The sequence below is a fragment of the Cherax quadricarinatus genome, chromosome 58 (assembly GCF_038502225.1).
Source record: "Cherax quadricarinatus isolate ZL_2023a chromosome 58, ASM3850222v1, whole genome shotgun sequence".
Classification (NCBI taxonomy): Eukaryota; Metazoa; Arthropoda; class Malacostraca; order Decapoda; family Parastacidae; genus Cherax; species Cherax quadricarinatus.
This window is the reverse complement of record NC_091349.1, coordinates 5,620,666-5,643,706: the sequence shown is the minus strand read 5'-3', so window position 1 is coordinate 5,643,706 and position 23,041 is coordinate 5,620,666. Positions and strand designations below refer to the sequence as shown.

The following is a 23,041-nucleotide window of genomic DNA, read 5'->3' as shown; positions in this document are numbered from 1 at the left end:
AACCAAGTCCTAACCGATATAAGCTGGGAAGATATACTAAGCAACACAGACCCCAACTTATGCCTAGAACAGATTAACTTGGTGGCACTCGATGTATGCACAAGACTTATTCCTCTAAGAAAAAGGAGGAGTAGATGTAAAATAGAAAGAGACAGGCGCTCTCTTTACAGGCGACGGAAAAGAATAACAGAGCGGCTAAAAGAGGTCAATCTATCTGAAATGCGTAGGGAGACACTGGTCAGAGAAATAGCAAACATCGAACTTAAGCTAAAGGAATCTTATAGGAGTCAGGAATCGCGGGAAGAACTAAAAGCCATAAATGAAATCGAAAGAAACCCAAAGTATTTCTTCTCCTATGCCAAATCAAAGTCGAGAACAACGTCCAGTATTGGGCCCTTACTTAAACAAGATGGGTCCTACACAGATGACAGCAAGGAAATGAGTGAGCTACTCAAGTCCCAATATGACTCAGTTTTTAGCAAGCCACTAACCAGACTGAGAGTCGAAGATCAAAATGAATTTTTTATGAGAGAGCCACAGAATTTGGTTAACACAAGCCTATCTGATGTTATCCTGACGCCAAATGACTTCGAACAGGCGATAAATGACATGCCCATGCACTCTGCCCCAGGGCCAGACTCATGGAACTCCGTGTTCATCAAGAACTGCAAGAAGCCCCTATCACGAGCCTTTACCATCCTATGGAGAGGGAGCATGGACACGGGGGTCGTCCCACAGTTACTAAAAACAACAGACATAGCCCCACTCCACAAAGGGGGCAGTAAAGCAACAGCAAAGAACTACAGACCGATAGCACTAACATCCCATATCATAAAAATCTTTGAAAGAGTCCTAAGAAGCAAGATCACCACCCATCTAGAAACCCATCAGTTACACAACCCAGGGCAACATGGGTTTAGAACAGGTCGCTCCTGTCTGTCTCAACTATTGGATCACTACGACAAGGTCCTAGATGCACTAGAAGACAAAAAGAATGCAGATGTAATATATACAGATTTTGCAAAAGCCTTCGACAAGTGTGACCATGGCGTAATAGCGCACAAAATGCGTGCTAAAGGAATAACAGGAAAAGTCGGTCGATGGATCTATAATTTCCTCACTAACAGAACACAGAGAGTAGTAGTCAACAGAGTAAAGTCCGAGGCAGGCACGGTGAAAAGCTCTGTTCCACAAGGCACAGTACTCGCTCCCATCTTGTTCCTCATCCTCATATCTGACATAGACAAGGATGTCAGCCACAGCACCGTGTCTTCCTTTGCAGATGACACCCGAATCTGCATGACAGTGTCTTCCATTGCAGACACTGCAAGTCTCCAGGCGGACATCAACCAAATCTTTCAGTGGGCTGCAGAAAACAATATGAAGTTCAACGATGAGAAATTTCAATTACTCAGATATAGTAAACACGAGGAAATTAAATCTTCATCAGAGTACAAAACAAATTCTGGCCACAAAATAGAGCGAAACACCAACGTCAAAGACCTGGGAGTGATCATGTCGGAGGATCTCACCTTCAAGGACCATAACATTGTATCGATCGCATCTGCTAGAAAAATGACAGGATGGATAATGAGAACCTTCAAAACGAGGGATGCCAAGCCCATGATGACACTCTTCAGGTCACTTGTTCTATCTAGGCTGGAATATTGCTGCACACTAACAGCACCTTTCAAGGCAGGTGAAATTGCTGACCTAGAAAATGTACAGAGAATCTTCACGGCGCGCATAACGGAGATAAAACACCTCAATTACTGGGAGCGCTTGAGGTTCCTGAACCTGTATTCCCTGGAACGCAGGCGGGAGAGATACATGATTATATACACCTGGAAAATCCTAGAGGGACTAGTACCGAACTTGCACACGAAAATCACTCACTACGAAAGCAAAAGACTTGGCAGACGATGCAACATCCCCCCAATGAAAAGCAGGGGTGTCACTAGCACGTTAAGAGACCATACAATAAGTGTCAGGGGCCCGAGACTGTTCAACTGCCTCCCAGCATACATAAGGGGGATTACCAACAGACCCCTGGCAGTCTTCAAGCTGGCACTGGACAAGCACCTAAAGTCGGTTCCTGATCAGGGGGGCTGTGGCTCGTACGTTGGTTTGCGTGCAGCCAGCAGTAACAGCCTGGTTGATCAGGCTCTGATCCACCAGGAGGCCTGGTCACAGACCGGGCCGCGGGGGCGTTGACCCCCGGAACTCTCTCCAGGTAAACTCCAGGTAAAGACTACTAGTAATGTCCCGTATGCATGCATGCATGGGACGAGGGTGTTAAGAGTCGTGTTCCTTTTACACTTATTAAGCCCTCTCCCAGTGTAGTCATCACTCCCAGCTTTTCATCGTAGGTATTTTGCACGGTCTATCATGTGTCGTGATTTCAGTGTGGAGATTTGGTACCAATCCCTCCAGTATCTTCCAGATGTAGATTATGATGCATCTTTCTCGCCTACGTTCTAAGGAGTATAGTTCTTGGGACTTTAAGCACACAATAATTTGGGTGCTTAATTGAGTTTATACCAGCTGTGAGGGTTCGCTTACATTTTCCAGCTTAGCAGTTTCACCTGTATTGAAAGTGACTGTTAGTACACAGCATTACTTCAACCTAAGAGAACCAGTGACCCGGGAAGTATCATCACTGGTTTACCATATCTTGTTTTTGAAAGTTCTAGTTATCCAATCTATCATTTTCATTCCAGATGCGATAAATTATGTTCCTTAAATTTGTGACCTGACATTTTAACTCCCTGATCTCTTACATTAGGCTCACGTTGTATTAAGTAGTTTTAGTTTGTTTCCCAATCTTGTTTTTATTTCCTACATTTTTCCGTAACGAAGTAACTGAAATCTGTCCTCATTGAGCATTATATTTTTATCAGTGGCTCACTGGAAGACTTTATAACAGCTTGGAGGCTGGCTGTGTCTTCCTCAATACTCCTCTGTTCTTAACCCTTTCTTCGTCTTAAAAATCTCTAAATTTAAAATACACACTGAGTTGTTTCACTTTTGAGTGGGTATAATGTAGAAATCATGGCGGTCCGTGTTGAGAGAGAGAGAGAGAGAGAGAGAGAGAGAGAGAGAGAGAGAGAGAGAGAGAGAGAGAGAGAGAGAAAGAGAAAGAGAGAACGTGTGCAGGCGTCCATACAATCATGCGTGCAATGATTCAGTTAGGAGACTGTGTGAATGTGTGTGTGTGTAGTCAGTTACATGTGGTTGCAGGGGTCGATTCACAACTTGTGGCTCCGCCTCTTCGCTGGTCACTAATAGGTCCACTCTCTCCTTGCTCAATGAGTTTTATTATATTTCTTCTTAAATCTGTGTATGGATCCTGTCTTCATTATATCACCCTCCAGATTATTCCACTTCCTGACAACTCTATGGCTGAAGAAATACTTCCTAACATCCTTGTGACTCGTCTGAGTCTTCAACTTCCAGTTGTGACAACTTGTTGCTGTGTCTCATCTCTGAAATATCCTATCCCTATCCACCTTGTCAATTCATCTGATTATTTTATGTCGTTATCATGCCCTCCCTATCTCGTCTGATATCCAGTGTCGTCGGGTCGATTTCCCTTAACTTCTCGTAGGACATACCCCTTAGCTCCGGAACTAGTCTTGTTGGAAACTTTGTACTTTCTCTAATTTCTTGAAGCGCTTCACCAGGTGTTTGTTCCAGACTTGTGCTGCATACTTCAATATGGGTCTGACGTACACGGTGTACAGAGTCTTGAACGATTCCTTGCTCTATACTCTATACTTAGGTTTGCCAGGCGCCCATAATGCCGCAGCAGCTATTTGCTTGATGTGCGCCTAAGGAGATCTGCTCGGTATTATGCTCACCCCAAGATCTTTTTCTTTGAGTGAGGTTTGTAGTCTTTGGCCCCCTAGCCATGACTTTGCACTTGGTTAAACTCCAGGAGCCAGTTGTTGGACCAGGCTTGCAGCTTGTCCAGATTCCTTGGTAATTCTACCTGATCCTCATCCACCTGACTTCTCCGCATTAGCTTCCGTCGTCTGCAAACAGTGACACCTCTGAATCTATCCCGTCCGTCATGTCATTCACATATACCAGAAACAACACCGGTCCTAGGACTGACCCTTGTAGAACCCCGCTCGTCACAGGCGCCCACTTTGACACCTAGACACGCACCATCAGTCGTTGTTTCCTTCCTGTCTGGTACGCTCTGATCCATTGCAGTGCCTTTCCTGTTATTCCTGCCTGCTCTTATAGCTTTTGCACTAATCTCTTGTGCGGAACTGTGTCGAAAGCCTTCTTTCAGTGAGTGTGTGAGAGAGTATATGAGTGAATAAGTGTGAGAGTGAGTTAGCGTGCAGTGATACCATTACACTCAGATTTCCACCGGAAAATTGATCTTGTTTAAATAAGTCACCGTTTTTTGGAGAAAGCTAAATTAGAAAGTTGTGAGTAGTGAGAGGAGAAGAGTGAGAGTAGGCATGTAGGCAACAAAGATGGCGCTTTAAACACATCTGTGTTTACAAGGCTTAGACACTAGAAGTGTGCTGCTACATTATTTTGTATGATATTTACATTGTGGGAACACCAGCAGTGTGCTGCTACAGTTACAAAATGGAAACCAAAGCTATGTTTCTCAGTCATACTCTGTTACACGGGGTGGTCAGAATACACGAGGTAATATGCATGTGCAACAGTTGGGTATCTTTATTGATGAAACGTTTCGCCAACTGTTGCACATGTCTTAATCTTCAGTTTGTCCGTATTTTATATCATTTTCAACAATGAGATAATGTCAGCTTGAGGTGGAAGCCTTCAGTAGCGCGCCTGGTATATTGCCAAGGATTCCACTGGGTATATACAGAGAGATGTGTGCGTCTTGCTGGATATACACGGAGAAATGTATGTCTCATAGTGTATATACACTAAGAAGTGTCTCATGTTATATATACACTGAGTGCTTATTTTATTCACCATTTTAGGTATTAAGATATTTTTGACTAGTCTGGTGAAATACAAATGACGAGCAGCCTTAATATCTTCGTGTGGTGGATAGGCATTAAACCCTTGCTAACCAACCTTTATGGTTTCAGTAGTTACGGTAGTGGTGTCCCGCAAGGGGAAGCAGGGAAGGGATGGGGAAAGGGGGTGTTTGGGTTGGGGAGGTGGGCGAGAGATACTGGGGAAGGTATACACAGTGTTCATTTCACTGCTTGATGCCACAGAACTATTTCCCTGGTATAAGCCTTGGTAGTAGATGCCCACAAATTGGTTTAGAAAGATAAAGAAGTGGTCGAGGTCCCAAGACCGAAACGTTTTCAAATAAATATGTCCTAGTGTTTGCCCCTGTTTTTCTAAACTATTTCCCTCATACGTCGAACAGTCTTCCGACTAGGGTAATGGAATGGAAACATAAACACATATGCAGTTTAATGTGATCCTTTATTGACAACGTTTCGCCCACACAGTGGGCTTTTTCAAGTCACAAACACAGAGTAGGGTAATAGAGGCTAAGACCTTGGGTAGCTTAAAAAGAGGTTGGACCAGTATAAGAGTGAGAAGGTCTAGGGTTCATTAGTACCTGAGGTATTAAATATAATTCTTGGGAGACTTTGGGGAAAGGTTGGACAGAAAGATCGGTAGGTGTGTGGCAAATAGTTGGTGGATGGAGACAGGGGTTGGGGGTAAAGAGTGGATGTGTTGGTAAGTGAATAGGTATGTAGGTAGATAGACGAGATTGTGGATAAATGGATTAGTAGGCGAGTAGGAACATAAGATACTTACAGGTGAATAGATGGATAGGTAGAGACATACGCTCATGAGTGAATAGATATACAAGAATTGTATACAGTACCGACAAGATGAAAATTTAGACACGTGCAACATCTGGGTATCTTTATTGTAGACGTTTCGCCATCTAATGGCTTTATCAATACAGATTCTAGGACATAATTTGAAGACAGAACTGTATACAAAAGATGAGGTAATGAGTCCCTCAGCCTTGGAGTTGCTGTGAAGAGCACTGTAGTCGTGTAGATTCTGGCTACGGTGCTCATCACACTAACTCCAAGGCTGAGGGACTCATTACCTCATCTTTTGTACATAGTTCTACTGTCTTGAAATTATATCCTAGAATCCGTATCGATAAAGCCACTGGATGGCGGAACGTCTACAATAAAGATACCCAGATGTTGCACATGTCTAAATTTTCACAGTGGATAGATGGAGAGGTAGACGTATAAGCACCCTGATAAATAAGTAGATGGATAGTTGAAGTTATCACTAACTCTTGAACACTTGAGGTGACGTAACACCCGAGTTAATATTGACACTTAAAAAACTTGTGATGTTTCTTCTTCTTGATGTTCCTCTTGTGTTTATGATGTAACTCCTTAAGTTAGCAACATCAAACTAGTGGCTCGCAGCAGCGAGTTACAGCAGCAGCAGCAGCAGCAGCGGCCAGGAACTTGGACTCGACTCCTACAACCTCAGCCTCAACTAGGTGAGTACAGCAGCAGCAGCGATAGACCATAACACCAGCTTCAGTAGCAGCAGCGGTAGACCACAACACTAGCATCAGCAGCAGCGGTAGACCACAACACTAGCATCAGCAGCAGAGGTAGACCACAACACTAGCAGCAGCGGTAGACCACAACACCAGCATCAGCAGCAGAGGTAGACCACAACACTAGCATCAGCAGCAGCGGTAGACCACAACACCAGCATCAGCAGCAGCGGTACACCACAACACCAGCATCAGCAGCAGAGGTAGACCACAACACTAGCAGCAGCAGCAGCGGTAGACCACAACACTAGCATCAGTAGCAGCGGTAGACCACAACACCAGCATCAGTAGCAGCGGTAGACCACAACACTAGCATCAGCAGCAGCGGTAGACCACAACACCAGCATCAGTAGCAGCGGTAGACCACAACACCAGCATCAGCAGCAGCGGTAGACCACAACACCAGCATCAGTAGCAGCGGTAGACCACAACACTAGCATCAGCAGCAGCGGTAGACCACAACACCAGCATCAGCAGCAGTGGTAGACCACAACACCAGCAGCAGCGGTAGACCACAACACCAGCAGCAGCGGTAGACCACAACACTAGCATCAGCAGCAGAGGTAGACCACAACACTAGCATCAGCAGCAGAGGTAGACCACAACACTAGCATCAGCAGCAGAGGTAGACCACAACACTAGCATCAGCAGCAGAGGTAGACCACAACACTAGCAGCAGCAGCAGCGGTAGACCACAACACCAGCATCAGCAGCAGCGGTAGACCACAACACTAGCATCAGCAGCAGCGGTAGACCACAACACCAGCATCAGCAGCAGCGGTAGACCACAACACCAGCATCAGCAGCAGCGGTAGACCACAACACCAGCATCAGCAGCAGAGGTAGACCACAACACCAGCATCAGCAGCAGCGGTAGACCACAACACCAGCATCAGCAGCAGCGGTAGACCACAACACTAGCATCAGCAGCAGAGGTAGACCACAACACCAGCATCAGCAGCAGCGGTAGACCACAACACCAGCATCAGCAGCAGCGGTAGACCACAACACCAGCATCAGCAGGAGAGGTAGACCACAACACCAGCATCAGCAGCAGCGGTAGACCACAACACCAGCATCAGCAGCAGCGGTAGACCACAACACCAGCATCAGCAGCAGCGGTAGACCACAACACCAGCATCAGCAGCAGAGGTAGACCACAACACCAGCATCAGCAGCAGAGGTAGACCAAAACACCAGCATCAGCAGCAGCAGCGGTAGACCACAACACCAGCATCAGCAGCAGCGGTAGACCACAACACCAGCATCAGCAGCAGCGGTAGACCACAACACCAGCATCAGCAGCAGCGGTAGACCACAACACCAGCAGCAGCAGCAGCGGTAGACCACAACACCAGCATCAGCAGCAGAGGTAGACCACAACACCAGCATCAGCAGCAGCGGTAGACCACAACACCAGCATCAGCAGCAGAGGTAGACCACCACCAGCATCAGCAGCAGCGGTAGACCACAACACCAGCATCAGCAGCAGAGGTAGACCACAACACCAGCATCAGCAGCAGCGGTAGACCACAACACCAGCATCAGCAGCAGCGGTAGACCACAACACCAGCATCAGCAGCAGAGGTAGACCACAACACCAGCATCAGCAGCAGAGGTAGACCAAAACACCAGCATCAGCAGCAGCAGCGGTAGACCACAACACCAGCATCAGCAGCAGAGGTAGACCACAACACTAGCAGCAGCAGCAGCGGTAGACCACAACACCAGCATCAGCAGCAGCAGCGGTAGACCACAACACCAGCATCAGCAGCAGAGGTAGACCACAACACCAGCTTCAGCAGCAGCAGCGGTAGACCACAACACTAGCATCAGCAGCAGAGGTAGACCATAACACCAGCTTCAGCAGCAGCAGCGGTAGACCACAACACCAGCATCAGCAGCAGAGGTAGACCACAACACTAGCAGCAGCAGCAGCGGTAGACCACAACACCAGCATCAGCAGCAGCAGCGGTAGACCACAACACCAGCATCAGCAGCAGAGGTAGACCACAACACCAGCTTCAGCAGCAGCAGCGGTAGACCACAACACTAGCATCAGCAGCAGAGGTAGACCACAACACTAGCATCAGCAGCAGAGGTAGACCACAACACCAGCATCAGCAGCAGCGGTAGACCACAACACCAGCATCAGCAGCAGCGGTAGACCACAACACTAGCATCAGCAGCAGCGGTAGACCACAACACTAGCATCAGCAGCAGCGGTAGACCACAACACCAGCATCAGCAGCAGAGGTAGACCACAACACCAGCATCAGCAGCAGCGGTAGACCACAACACTAGCATCAGCAGCAGCGGTAGACCACAACACCAGCATCAGCAGCAGCGGTAGACCACAACACTAGCATCAGCAGCAGCGGTAGACCACAACACCAGCATCAGCAGCAGCGGTAGACCACAACACTAGCATCAGCAGCAGCGGTAGACCACAACACCAGCAGCAGCAGCGGTAGACCACAACACTAGCATCAGCAGCAGAGGTAGACCACAACACCAGCATCAGCAGCAGAGGTAGACCACAACACCAGCATCAGCAGCAGAGGTAGACCACAACACCAGCATCAGCAGCAGCGGTAGACCACAACACCAGCATCAGCAGCAGAGGTAGACCACAACACCAGCATCAGCAGCAGCGGTAGACCACAACACTAGCAGCAGTGGTAGACCACAACACCATCATCAGCAGCAGAGGTAGACCACAACACCAGCATCAGCAGCAGCAGTAGACCACAACACCAGCATCAGCAGCAGAGGTAGACCACAACACCAGCATCAGCAGCAGCGGTAGACCACAACACCAGCATCAGCAGCAGCGGTAGACCACAACACCAGCAGCAGCGGTAGACCACAACACCAGCATCAGCAGCAGCGGTAGACCATAACACCAGCATCAGCAGCAGCGGTAGACCACAACACCAGCAGCAGCGGTAGACCACAACACCAGCATCAGCAGCAGCGGTAGACCACAACACTAGCAGCAGCGGTAGACCACAACACCAGCATCAGCAGCAGCGGTAGACCACAACACCAGCATCAGCAGCAGCAGCGGTAGACCACAACACCAGCATCAGCAGCAGCGGTAGACCATAACACTAGCAGCAGCAGCAGCGGTAGACCACAACACCAGCATCAGCAGCAGCAGCGGTAGATCACAACACCAGCATCAGCAGCAGCGGTAGACCACAACACCAGCATCAGCAGCAGAGGTAGACCATAACACCAGCATCAGCAGCAGCGGTAGACCACAACACCAGCATCAGCAGCAGCAGTAGACCACAACACCAGCATCAGCAGCAGCGGTAGACCACAACACCAGCATCAGCAGCAGCGGTAGACCACAACACCAGCAGCAGCGGTAGACCACAACACCAGCATCAGCAGCAGCGGTAGACCACAACACCAGCATCAGCAGCAGCGGTAGACCACAACACCAGCATCAGCAGCAGCGGTAGACCACAACACTAGCATCAGCAGCAGCGGTAGACCACAACACTAGCATCAGCAACAGCGGTAGACCACAACACCAGCTTCAGCAGCAGCGGTAGACCACAACACCAGCATCAGCAGCAGCGGTAGACCACAACACCAGCTTCAGCAGCAGTGGTAGACCACATCAGCAGCGGTAGACCACAACACCAGCAGCAGCAGTAGACCACAACACCAGCATCAGCAGCAGCGGTAGACCACAACACCAGCATCAGCAGCAGCGGTAGACCACAACACCAGCATCAGCAGCAGCGGTAGACCACAACAGCATCAGCAGCAGCGGTAGACCACAACACCAGCATCAGCAGCAGCGGTAGACCACAACACCAGCATCACCAGCAGCGGTAGACCACAACACTAGCATCAGCAGCAGCGGTAGACCACAACACCAGCTTCAGCAGCAGCGGTAGACCACAACACCAGCATCAGCAGCAGCGGTAGACCACAACACCAGCTTCAGCAGCAGCGGTAGACCACAACATCAGCAGCAGCGGTAGACCACAACACCAGCATCAGCAGCAGCGGTAGACCACAACACCAGCATCAGCAGCAGCAGTAGACCACAACACCAGCTTCAGCAGCAGCGGTAGACCACATCAGCAGCGGTAGACCACAACATCAGCAGCAGCGGTAGACCACAACACCAGCATCAGCAGCAGCAGTAGACCACAACACCAGCTTCAGCAGCAGCGGTAGACCACATCAGCAGCGGTAGACCACAACACCAGCATCAGCAGCAGCGGTAGACCACAACACCAGCATCAGCAGCAGCGGTAGACCACATCACTAGCAGCAGCAGCAGCGGTAGACCACAACACTAGCATCAGCAGCAGTGGTAGACCACAACACTAGCATCAGCAGCAGCGGTAGACCACAACACCATCAGCAGCAGCGGTAGACCACAACACCCGCATCAGCAGCAGCGGTAGACCACAACACCAGCTTCAGCAACAGTGGTAGACCACATCAGCAGCGGTAGACCACAACACCAGCAGCAGCAGTAGACCACAACACCAGCATCAGCAGCAGCGGTAGACCACAACACCAGCATCAGCAGCAGCGGTAGACCACAACACCAGCATCAGCAGCAGTGGTAGACCACAACACCAGCTTCAGCAGCAGCGGTAGACCACAACACCAGCTTCAGCAGCAGCAGTAGACCACAACACCAGCATCAGCAGCAGCGGTAGACCACAACACTAGCATCAGCAGCAGCGGTAGACCACAACACCAGCATCAGCAGCAGAGGTAGACCACAACACCAGCTTCAGCAGCAGCAGCGGTAGACCACAACACTAGCATCAGCAGCAGAGGTAGACCACAACACTAGCATCAGCAGCAGAGGTAGACCACAACACCAGCATCAGCAGCAGCGGTAGACCACAACACCAGCATCAGCAGCAGCGGTAGACCACAACACTAGCATCAGCAGCAGCGGTAGACCACAACACTAGCATCAGCAGCAGCGGTAGACCACAACACCAGCATCAGCAGCAGAGGTAGACCACAACACCAGCATCAGCAGCAGCGGTAGACCACAACACTAGCATCAGCAGCAGCGGTAGACCACAACACCAGCATCAGCAGCAGCGGTAGACCACAACACTAGCATCAGCAGCAGCGGTAGACCACAACACCAGCATCAGCAGCAGCGGTAGACCACAACACTAGCATCAGCAGCAGCGGTAGACCACAACACCAGCAGCAGCAGCGGTAGACCACAACACTAGCATCAGCAGCAGAGGTAGACCACAACACCAGCATCAGCAGCAGAGGTAGACCACAACACCAGCATCAGCAGCAGAGGTAGACCACAACACCAGCATCAGCAGCAGCGGTAGACCACAACACCAGCATCAGCAGCAGAGGTAGACCACAACACCAGCATCAGCAGCAGCGGTAGACCACAACACTAGCAGCAGTGGTAGACCACAACACCATCATCAGCAGCAGAGGTAGACCACAACACCAGCATCAGCAGCAGCAGTAGACCACAACACCAGCATCAGCAGCAGAGGTAGACCACAACACCAGCATCAGCAGCAGCGGTAGACCACAACACCAGCATCAGCAGCAGCGGTAGACCACAACACCAGCAGCAGCGGTAGACCACAACACCAGCATCAGCAGCAGCGGTAGACCATAACACCAGCATCAGCAGCAGCGGTAGACCACAACACCAGCAGCAGCGGTAGACCACAACACCAGCATCAGCAGCAGCGGTAGACCACAACACTAGCAGCAGCGGTAGACCACAACACCAGCATCAGCAGCAGCGGTAGACCACAACACCAGCATCAGCAGCAGCAGCGGTAGACCACAACACCAGCATCAGCAGCAGCGGTAGACCATAACACTAGCAGCAGCAGCAGCGGTAGACCACAACACCAGCATCAGCAGCAGCAGCGGTAGATCACAACACCAGCATCAGCAGCAGCGGTAGACCACAACACCAGCATCAGCAGCAGAGGTAGACCATAACACCAGCATCAGCAGCAGCGGTAGACCACAACACCAGCATCAGCAGCAGCAGTAGACCACAACACCAGCATCAGCAGCAGCGGTAGACCACAACACCAGCATCAGCAGCAGCGGTAGACCACAACACCAGCAGCAGCGGTAGACCACAACACCAGCATCAGCAGCAGCGGTAGACCACAACACCAGCATCAGCAGCAGCGGTAGACCACAACACCAGCATCAGCAGCAGCGGTAGACCACAACACTAGCATCAGCAGCAGCGGTAGACCACAACACTAGCATCAGCAACAGCGGTAGACCACAACACCAGCTTCAGCAGCAGCGGTAGACCACAACACCAGCATCAGCAGCAGCGGTAGACCACAACACCAGCTTCAGCAGCAGTGGTAGACCACATCAGCAGCGGTAGACCACAACACCAGCAGCAGCAGTAGACCACAACACCAGCATCAGCAGCAGCGGTAGACCACAACACCAGCATCAGCAGCAGCGGTAGACCACAACACCAGCATCAGCAGCAGCGGTAGACCACAACAGCATCAGCAGCAGCGGTAGACCACAACACCAGCATCAGCAGCAGCGGTAGACCACAACACCAGCATCACCAGCAGCGGTAGACCACAACACTAGCATCAGCAGCAGCGGTAGACCACAACACCAGCTTCAGCAGCAGCGGTAGACCACAACACCAGCATCAGCAGCAGCGGTAGACCACAACACCAGCTTCAGCAGCAGCGGTAGACCACAACATCAGCAGCAGCGGTAGACCACAACACCAGCATCAGCAGCAGCGGTAGACCACAACACCAGCATCAGCAGCAGCAGTAGACCACAACACCAGCTTCAGCAGCAGCGGTAGACCACATCAGCAGCGGTAGACCACAACATCAGCAGCAGCGGTAGACCACAACACCAGCATCAGCAGCAGCAGTAGACCACAGCACCAGCTTCAGCAGCAGCGGTAGACCACATCAGCAGCGGTAGACCACAACACCAGCATCAGCAGCAGCGGTAGACCACAACACCAGCATCAGCAGCAGCGGTAGACCACATCACTAGCAGCAGCAGCAGCGGTAGACCACAACACTAGCATCAGCAGCAGTGGTAGACCACAACACTAGCATCAGCAGCAGCGGTAGACCACAACACCATCAGCAGCAGCGGTAGACCACAACACCCGCATCAGCAGCAGCGGTAGACCACAACACCAGCTTCAGCAACAGTGGTAGACCACATCAGCAGCGGTAGACCACAACACCAGCAGCAGCAGTAGACCACAACACCAGCATCAGCAGCAGCGGTAGACCACAACACCAGCATCAGCAGCAGCGGTAGACCACAACACCAGCATCAGCAGCAGTGGTAGACCACAACACCAGCTTCAGCAGCAGCGGTAGACCACAACACCAGCTTCAGCAGCAGCAGTAGACCACAACACCAGCATCAGCAGCAGCGGTAGACCACAACACTAGCATCAGCAGCAGCGGTAGACCACAACACCAGCATCAGCAGCAGCGGTAGACCACAACACCAGCAGCAGCGGTAGACCACAACACCAGCATCAGCAGCAGCGGTAGACCACAACACTAGCAGCAGCGGTAGACCACAACACCAGCATCAGCAGCAGCGGTAGACCACAACACCAGCATCAGCAGCAGAGGTAGACCACAACAGCATCAGCAGCAGTGGTAGACCACAACACCAGCATCAGCAGCAGTGGTAGACCACAACACCAGCTTCAGCAGCAGCGGTAGACCACAACACTAGCATCAGCAGCAGCGGTAGACCACAACACTAGCATCAGCAGCAGAGGTAGACCACAACACCAGCATCAGCAGCAGCGGTAGACCACAACACTAGCATCAGCAGCAGCGGTAGACCACAACACCAGCATCAGCAGCAGCGGTAGACCACAACACCAGCATCAGCAGCAGCGGTAGACCACAACACTAGCATCAGCAGCAGCGGTAGACCACAACACCAGCATCAGCAGCAGCAGTAGACCACAACACTAGCAGCAGCGGTAGACCACAACACCAGCATCAGCAGCAGTGGTAGACCACAACACCAGCATCAGCAGCAGTGGTAGACCACAACACCAGCATCAGCAGCAGCGGTAGACCACAACACCAGCATCAGCAGCAGAGGTAGACCACAACACTAGCATCAGCAGCAGCGGTAGACCACAACACCAGCATCAGCAGCAGTGGTAGACCACATCAGCAGCAGTAGACCACAACACTAGCATCAGCAGCAGCGGTAGACCACAACACCAGCATCAGCAGCAGTGGTAGACCACATCAGCAGCGGTAGACCACAACACTAGCATCAGCAGCAGCGGTAGACCACAACACCAGCATCAGCAGCAGTGGTAGACCACAACACCAGCATCAGCAGCAGCGGTAGACCACAACACTAGCATCAGCAGCAGCGGTAGACCACAACACCAGCATCAGCAGCAGCGGTAGACCACAACACCAGCATCAGCAGCAGCGGTAGACCACAACACCAGCATCAGCAGCAGCGGTAGACCACAACACCAGCATCAGCAGCAGCGGTAGACCACAACACCAGCATCAGCAGCAGCGGTAGACCATAACACCAGCATCAGCAGCAGCGGTAGACCACAACACCAGCAGCAGCGGTAGACCACAACACCAGCTTCAGCAGCAGCGGTAGACCACAACACCAGCATCAGCAGCAGCGGTAGACCACAACACCAGCATCAGCAGCAGAGGTAGACCACAACACCAGCTTCAGCAGCAGCAGCGGTAGACCACAACACCAGCTTCAACAGCAGCGGTAGACCACAACACCAGCATTAGCAGCAGCGGTAGACCACAACACCAGCATCAGCAGCAGCGGTAGACCACAACACCAGCATCAGCAGCAGCAGTAGACCACAACAGCATCAGCAGAGGTAGACCACAACACCAGCATCAGCAGCAGCGGTAAACCACAACACCAGCATCAGCAGAGGTAGACCACAACACCAGCAGCAGCAGAGGTAGACCACAACACCAGCAGCAGCAGTAGACCACAACACCAGCATCAGCAGCAGCGGTAGACCAGAACACCAGCATCAGCAGCAGTGGTAGACCACAGCACCAGCATCAGCAGCAGCGGTAGACCACAGCACCAGCATCAGCAGCAGCGGTAGACCACAACACCAGCATCAGCAGAGGTAGACCACAACACCAGCAGCAGCAGAGGTAGACCACAACACCAGCAGCAGCAGTAGACCACAACACCAGCATCAGCAGCAGCGGTGGACCACAACGCCAGCAGCAGCAGAGGTAGACCACAACACCAGCAGCAGCAGTAGACCACAACACCAGCATCAGCAGCAGCGGTAGACCACAACACCAGCAGCAGCAGTAGACCACAACACTAGCATCAGCAGCAGCGGTAGACCAGAACACCAGCATCAGCAGCAGTGGTAGACCACAACACCAGCATCAGCAGCAGCGGTAGACCACAACACCAGCATCAGCAGAGGTAGACCACAACAGCAGCAGCAGCGGTAGACCACAGCAGTAGCGAGCCATACCAGCAGATCCAGCAGCGGCAGACCACATCATTAGTGAGGCACAGCAGCTGCAGCAGCAGTAGCGAGCCACAGTACCAGCGAGCCATACCAGCAGAAACAGCAGCAAGAGCGACAGCAGCAGCAGGGAGAGAAGGCACCAGCATCCAGGAAGTGGGATGAACGTAGCATTATCAGTGACCAATTAACTCTTAACGGGAATATACTTACGAGCTATAAAGTGATATGGGAATTTCTCTCTCTCTCTCTCTCTCTCTCTCTCTCTCTCTCTCTCTCTCTCTCTCTCTCTCTCTCTCTCTCGCTCTCTCTCTCTCTCTCAGGTGAGGGACGTATGACTCAGTATCGTACATGAATTATTTCACCTGCGTCACCCACACTTGCTACATGACTCCTTGCTGTCTGCTACCTTCCATCTCTCTCACCACTCTTTCTCCTTCCGTCTCTGCCTTCTCATTTCTCCTTTTCTCTATTCACTCCCTCCCTTCTTGCCTGCTCATTTCTCTTTTCCTTTCCTTACTCTCCCTCGCTGTCTATTCCTTTTTCCCCTCCCCTCTCTCCTACCTCCTCGCTTCTTTCCAGTTCCCTTAGTGCAAGTTAAGTAGAGTTTGTTTTATATCTACCTGGTTTTGACAGTTTAGTGCAACTGTGTATGCTGAGGTATGTAATGTTTTAATATGTTGTGAGGCTGTTGCAACAGTGAACCTGCTTTGTTCACCTATAGATACATTCGTAGATATATAATGTAGTCCCCCACACACTATATATATATACGTGTGTGTGCGTATAATGTATAATGTCGGGACGAATAGGTAAAACTTGCTATTTTTGCTTAAATAGCAACGCTCTTCTTGCCGAATAAGGCAAGCGAAAATTTGTATATGCAATAATTTTGTAAAAAAAAATCATTCTGAACCTAACGAAAAAAATATATTTCATTGTGTTTGTTTATTATTAAATTATTGTAAACTTATTTAAAATATATTTAGTTGGATTTGACTAAATTAAACTGTGCTTGTTATAATAAGGTCAGGTAAATTTTCTAATTTTGATACAAAATTATTAATTTATACATTAACATAAATGAAAATATATATCTTTAAACGTATAAGAGAAAATTTGCTAATTGACCAGTTTACCTATTATATATATATATATATATATTATATATATATATATATATATATATATATATATATATATATATATATATATATATATATATATATATATATGAGAGAGAGAGGTATGTTTACTAGTTTACTATAATCATTATTTTAGGTACAGTATTAAGGTATTCTTGACTGGTGGTGAAGAAGTTACATGAAGCTTTAATGACCCTGGTGTAGTTGGTAGGTTTTAAACTCTATTAACCAACGAAACAGCGAGCTCACAAGTGCATGAAAACACACAGGTTTGACTGGATGACAGACCTCACGAAGGCTTCCTTCTAGGGATAAGTAGAACGTGCAGTGGGTGGTAGCCATCACAGTGTTGTGTGTGATCACCGGTGTCCTTGTTTAACTTACCTGCACTTACCTTTGTGTTAATTAGTGTTTGTGTATGCACCTAAGGCCGTGATGCACCTGCCTTGTGCCATCACTCAGCGCCAGGTTGGTAGCCTAGTGTGGCTGTCTTTGTCTAGTGGCACGTAGTGTTGCTCCTGCTGCAGTGTAATTAATGTTGCTGCTCCTTCCTTACGCTGAACACTGTGAATGTATTATGTACAACCAAGTCAACGCCACCTCCGTCGTCTGTTGCCCTAAATATGAAAAAAATCTTCAAAATCTATAAGAATAGGCATATATTTAAATTTAACCACGTTACCTTCTCCTTTATGTAATTTGTTTATTGGCAGTTAATTCTACGGAAGTGTTAGATAATTTACATTAGTATACCCTAATACAAACTAACTAATTTATAATTTTGTATGCTTCGATGTCAGATTGCTAGGGCTATGTGGGCATGCCGTGGGCAGCAACAGGTAGATTGATCAGGTAGACAACAGTCTGGGCTGAAGCCGGACAGCAACAGTAGAACGGTAACGTTGCTCTTCTCTAGACTGGTCATAGCTGTCACACAGGTACATCGTTCAGAAACCGACGTGCAGAAACCCTTTAGAAAATGTAAAGGTTCGTGTTGAGGGTAGGTTGCCTATTAGGGTATAAGCTGGGTCTGGTGTTGGATTAAGCTGAGAGGGTAAGGTCTGGACTGGGTCAATGGAAAGTGAAAGTTGCTTGTATCATCGGTGACCAGGCAACAAGAGTCTTGCGCAAGTATTAATCAGATGGAATAATGCATTCTCGAATTTCCATCAGTTTTGTTTACATAGTATTAACCTTGGTAATAAATACCGACAAGTTGGTTTAGAAAGACACGTAAGCAAACACTATGACATATTTATTAGAAAACGTTTCGGTCCTGGGACCTTGATCACTTCTAACATACAGAGGTATATGTATGTATAATGTTCGCCAAGACCGACGTGACCTGAGGAATGTCATAAGAACATAAGAATGGAGGAACACTGTAGAAGGCCTACTGGCCCATGCGAGGCAGGTCCTTATCAAAACAACCTCTACCTATGATGAGGACGCTTAGATGATGAAATCATGTGACTCCTGTGTTGTTGGGTTGGTGGTGCTTAAGTATCATGTATGCCAATGTTTTTGAAATTTTGTAGTTTCCAGTGTTGCGTTCTATAGTGTCGGTGACGGCGATTAGTGAGGCTTCTAGGCACCGTCGGCGTCTGAGGTCTGGTTCGGTGAGAACGAGTTGTGCCTCATTCCAGTTCATCAAATGCCCCGTGGAGTCTCTGTGGAGGACACAGGCGTACCTTACATCGTCTCTGTTAGAGGCATTTCGATGCTCATTCAGGCGGGCTGCAAGATCTCTGCCTGTCTCGCCTACATATTTCTTGGGACAGAACCCACAGGGGATAGTGTAGACGCCTGCTGTAGAAGTTAGAGGTGTGGGGCTGCGTTTCGTAGTGAGGTCTTTGATAGATGATGTGTTTATGGTGGAAACGTTGATGTTACTCATAGCAAGTGCCCGGCGAGTATTCGTGGCAACATCACCACATGGGAGTACTATGAACTACTTAGGGTGCTGTTCCATGGGCGGTTTGTTGAGGATAGCTTGTGCCTTGAGTCTGCAGTCTCGGATGAAGAAAGATGGGAACTGAAGACGTGTAAAGGCTTGTGTTATGTAAGTGCATTCTTCTTCTAGAAAACAAGGGCTGGAGATGCGAAGAGCTCTCAAGAAGAAGCCAATGAGGACTCCTCTCTTAGTGCGGGTGTCTTGGTGTCAATAAAAGTGTATAAGATCGTCCTTGTTGGTAGGTTTTCTGTACACTTTGAAGAGAAGTTTGTCACTGTCGGGAGATCTGTACAGTAGAACGTCGAGGAAAGGAAGTTTGCCATTATTTTCGAGTTCAAGTGTAAACTTTATTGATGGTTCAACTGCATTGATCTTGTTGAGAAGGGCCTGGATATTGAGATGTCTCGGATAGAAAACCAATACATCATCAACGTATCTTAGCCAGGTAACGGTGTTGGGAATGAGGGTGCTGAATTTCTCTGTCTCCAGGTTTTCCATGAAGAGGTTGGCAAGCACAGCACTGAGTATAAAAAAACAACAACTTTGAAGTACATGTTTATATTGGAACACCGTTTTTATCTTTTATAACTATCAAATCACAAAACTTGATAAAGATCTAAGCAGATCAAGTTATACGTCTGAATTTCTAAATGTATATACCGACTGAAAAGCTGTCCCAATAAAAGCTGAACTTCATGAAATACTTGCATCAGATTATGACCTAAATTGATCGAAATGTGTCCCAGTACAAGTGTGTTCTGCAGAGTCTTTTACTCACTACTGCCAAGTAACTTACTATGTGGCACCGTATCAAATATATTATTAGTCAAAGAATATGCAGTTCGTAAAGTAAAAGGACACAAGTGCAACTAATGTGACATTTATTGTGGCAACGTTTCGCTCTCCAGGAGCTTTATCAAGCCATTACAAACAATACATGGACACAGAGGGTATATAAAGGCTCAGAGTGAGGTGAATACTAGTGAGGTACCATTTCGATGTTCACTAGTGGTGGTAGTAGTAGTAGTAGTAGTAGTAGTGGTAGTGACAAAAGTAATACAATATGGTAGAGCAATTAATTCGTACATGAGTAAAAGGATATAAAAGCTATTACTTGGGTAACATAAAAATAGGTTGGACAAATATAAACTGGAATGAGGCAGCTTGTTTCAGTGTTCACTCTCTGTGCTTTGTGTAGTATAACAGGAGAGACTATGTGATGGCAGGGTTTACTGTTTTCAGGAGGATTCTTGCTAAGACTTCGGAGATGGTGAAGCTGCCGTTGTTTTGTTTAATTGTATTCGAAACAGCGATCAGTGCTGATTCAAGGCACTTGCGTGTGCGGAAATTAGTTTCTTTTATCACTAATTGGGCGTCTCTGAATTTCATAAGATGATTGGTGGAATTTCGGTGTTGTACACAGGCGTTGTTTAAGTTGTCGTTCCTACATGCGTATATGTGTTCATTGAGGCGGGTGTCGAGGTTTCTTGCTGTTTCACCTACGTAGATCTTGTCACAGCCTCCACAGGGTATAGTGTAAACTCCTGCATTGACTGGTTCGTGGTGCTTGGGTTTTGTCCTGGTTAGATCCTTTATTGAAGTGGTAGAAGCGATGGCGACTCTGGTGTTAGCTTGTGAAAGTACTTTTGAGACGTTTAGTGCAACCTGGCTGTTGGGAAGAATTATAACTTTGTTGGGAGCGGTGTTGATGCGTGGAGAATTGATGATCTGAAGAGCTCTTTTCTTGCAGTCTTTGATGAAAAAAGAAGGAAATTGTAACTCAGTGAATGTTTGGTGAATGTAAGTACATTCCTCGTCAAGAAACTCAGGACTACAAATTCGGTATGCTCTTAGGAAAAACCCGATGATGATGCCTCTTTTGGTCTTGGTATCTTGATACCAAGACCAAAAGAGGCATCATCATCGGGTTTTTCCTAAGAGCATACCGAATTTGTAGTCCTGAGTTTCTTGACGAGGAATGTACTTACATTCACCAAACATTCACTGAGTTACAATTTCCTTCTTTTTTCATCAAAGACTGCAAGAAAAGAGCTCTTCAGATCATCAATTCTCCACGCATCAACACCGCTCCCAACAAAGTTATAATTCTTCCCAACAGCCAGGTTGCACTAAACGTCTCAAAAGTACTTTCACAAGCTAACACCAGAGTCGCCATCGCTTCTACCACTTCAATAAAGGATCTAACCAGGACAAAACCCAAGCACCACGAACCAGTCAATGCAGGAGTTTACACTATACCCTGTGGAGGCTGTGACAAGATCTACGTAGGTGAAACAGCAAGAAACCTCGACACCCGCCTCAATGAACACATATACGCATGTAGGAACGACAACTTAAACAACGCCTGTGTACAACACCGAAATTCCACCAATCATCTTACGAAATTCAGAGACGCCCAATTAGTGATAAAAGAAACTAATTTCCGCACACGCAAGTGCCTTGAATCAGCACTGATCGCTGTTTCGAATACAATTAAACAAAACAACGGCAGCTTCACCATCTCCGAAGTCTTAGCAAGAATCCTCCTGAAAACAGTAAACCCTGCCATCACATAGTCTCTCCTGTTATACTACACAAAGCACAGAGAGTGAACACTGAAACAAGCTGCCTCATTCCAGTTTATATTTGTCCAACCTATTTTTATGTTACCCAAGTAATAGCTTTTATATCCTTTTACTCATGTACGAATTAATTGCTCTACCATATTGTATTACTTTTGTCACTACCACTACTACTACTACTACTACTACTACCACCACTAGTGAACATCGAAATGGTACCTCACTAGTATTCACCTCACTCTGAGCCTTTATATACCCTCTGTGTCCATGTATTGTTTGTAATGGCTTGATAAAGCTCCTGGAGAGCGAAACGTTGCCACAATAAATGTCACATTAGTTGCACTTGTGTCCTTTTACTTTACATATTGTCGGTAATTCTACCAACTTTATTACAATATGCAGTTCACCTTATAAATATGCAAGAACTGACTCCACTCGCGTCGAACAGAAAAAGCTTAAACTGTGATCCCTAAAGGACACTACTATCACTAGTAGTAGTAGTAGTAGTAACACACTTACCCAGGGACCTTCAGCACTGGAAGTCAGTAAGGTTAATACTGGTTTAGAAAGACACGTAAGCAAACACTATGACATATTTATTAGAAAACGTTTCGGTCCTGGGACCTTGATCACTTCTAACATACCGAGGTAGAAAGACATTATATATATAGGCGGAGAGTGAGGTGTGACGCACGTTGGAGGAAGAATGAGACACTTGTTCAACATTTGGGAATCTTTACTGAGGAAACGTTTCACCAGTCAGTGACTTCTTCAGTTCGATACAGAGAAGAACGGTGAAAGATGAGGAGAATGAGGTAATCAGTTCCTCACCCTAGAGTCGACTCTAGGCTGAGGGACTGATTACCTCATTCTCCTCCCTATCATTCACCGTTCTTCTCTGTACTGGACTGAAGAAGCCACTGACTGGTGAAACGTTTCCTCAGCAAAGAATCCTAAATGTTGCACAAGTCTCATTCTTCAACTTGTCGGTTTTCTAAGCCATTACATCCCACAGCTGGAGGAGGACGAACAGGTACAGCTGAAGGTGCTAACGTTGATAAGAGAATATTTGTACATTGGGAAAGGCAAAAAAGTTAGGTTTGTTTCACTTTAATAGTTTAGATAAGAAAACTCAAATCTTTATTAAGATAATATATTTTTTAGTTCTTGTATTATCAGTGGATTAGTTTTTCCCTTTGTTAGATATTGTTTTATACTTTTAGATTGTGTGTGTGAAAAACCTGCTATTTTTTATCTAGCTAAGATGAA

General features: G+C 48.0%; 1 protein-coding gene across 24 annotated transcripts in view; it reads left to right on the top strand.

Annotated features, from left to right (window-relative positions):
• Positions 1–23,041, top strand: part of sif (still life) — a 1,051,963-nt gene that overhangs the window by 869,996 nt on the left and 158,926 nt on the right. The gene's annotated exons all lie outside the window — the stretch shown is intronic.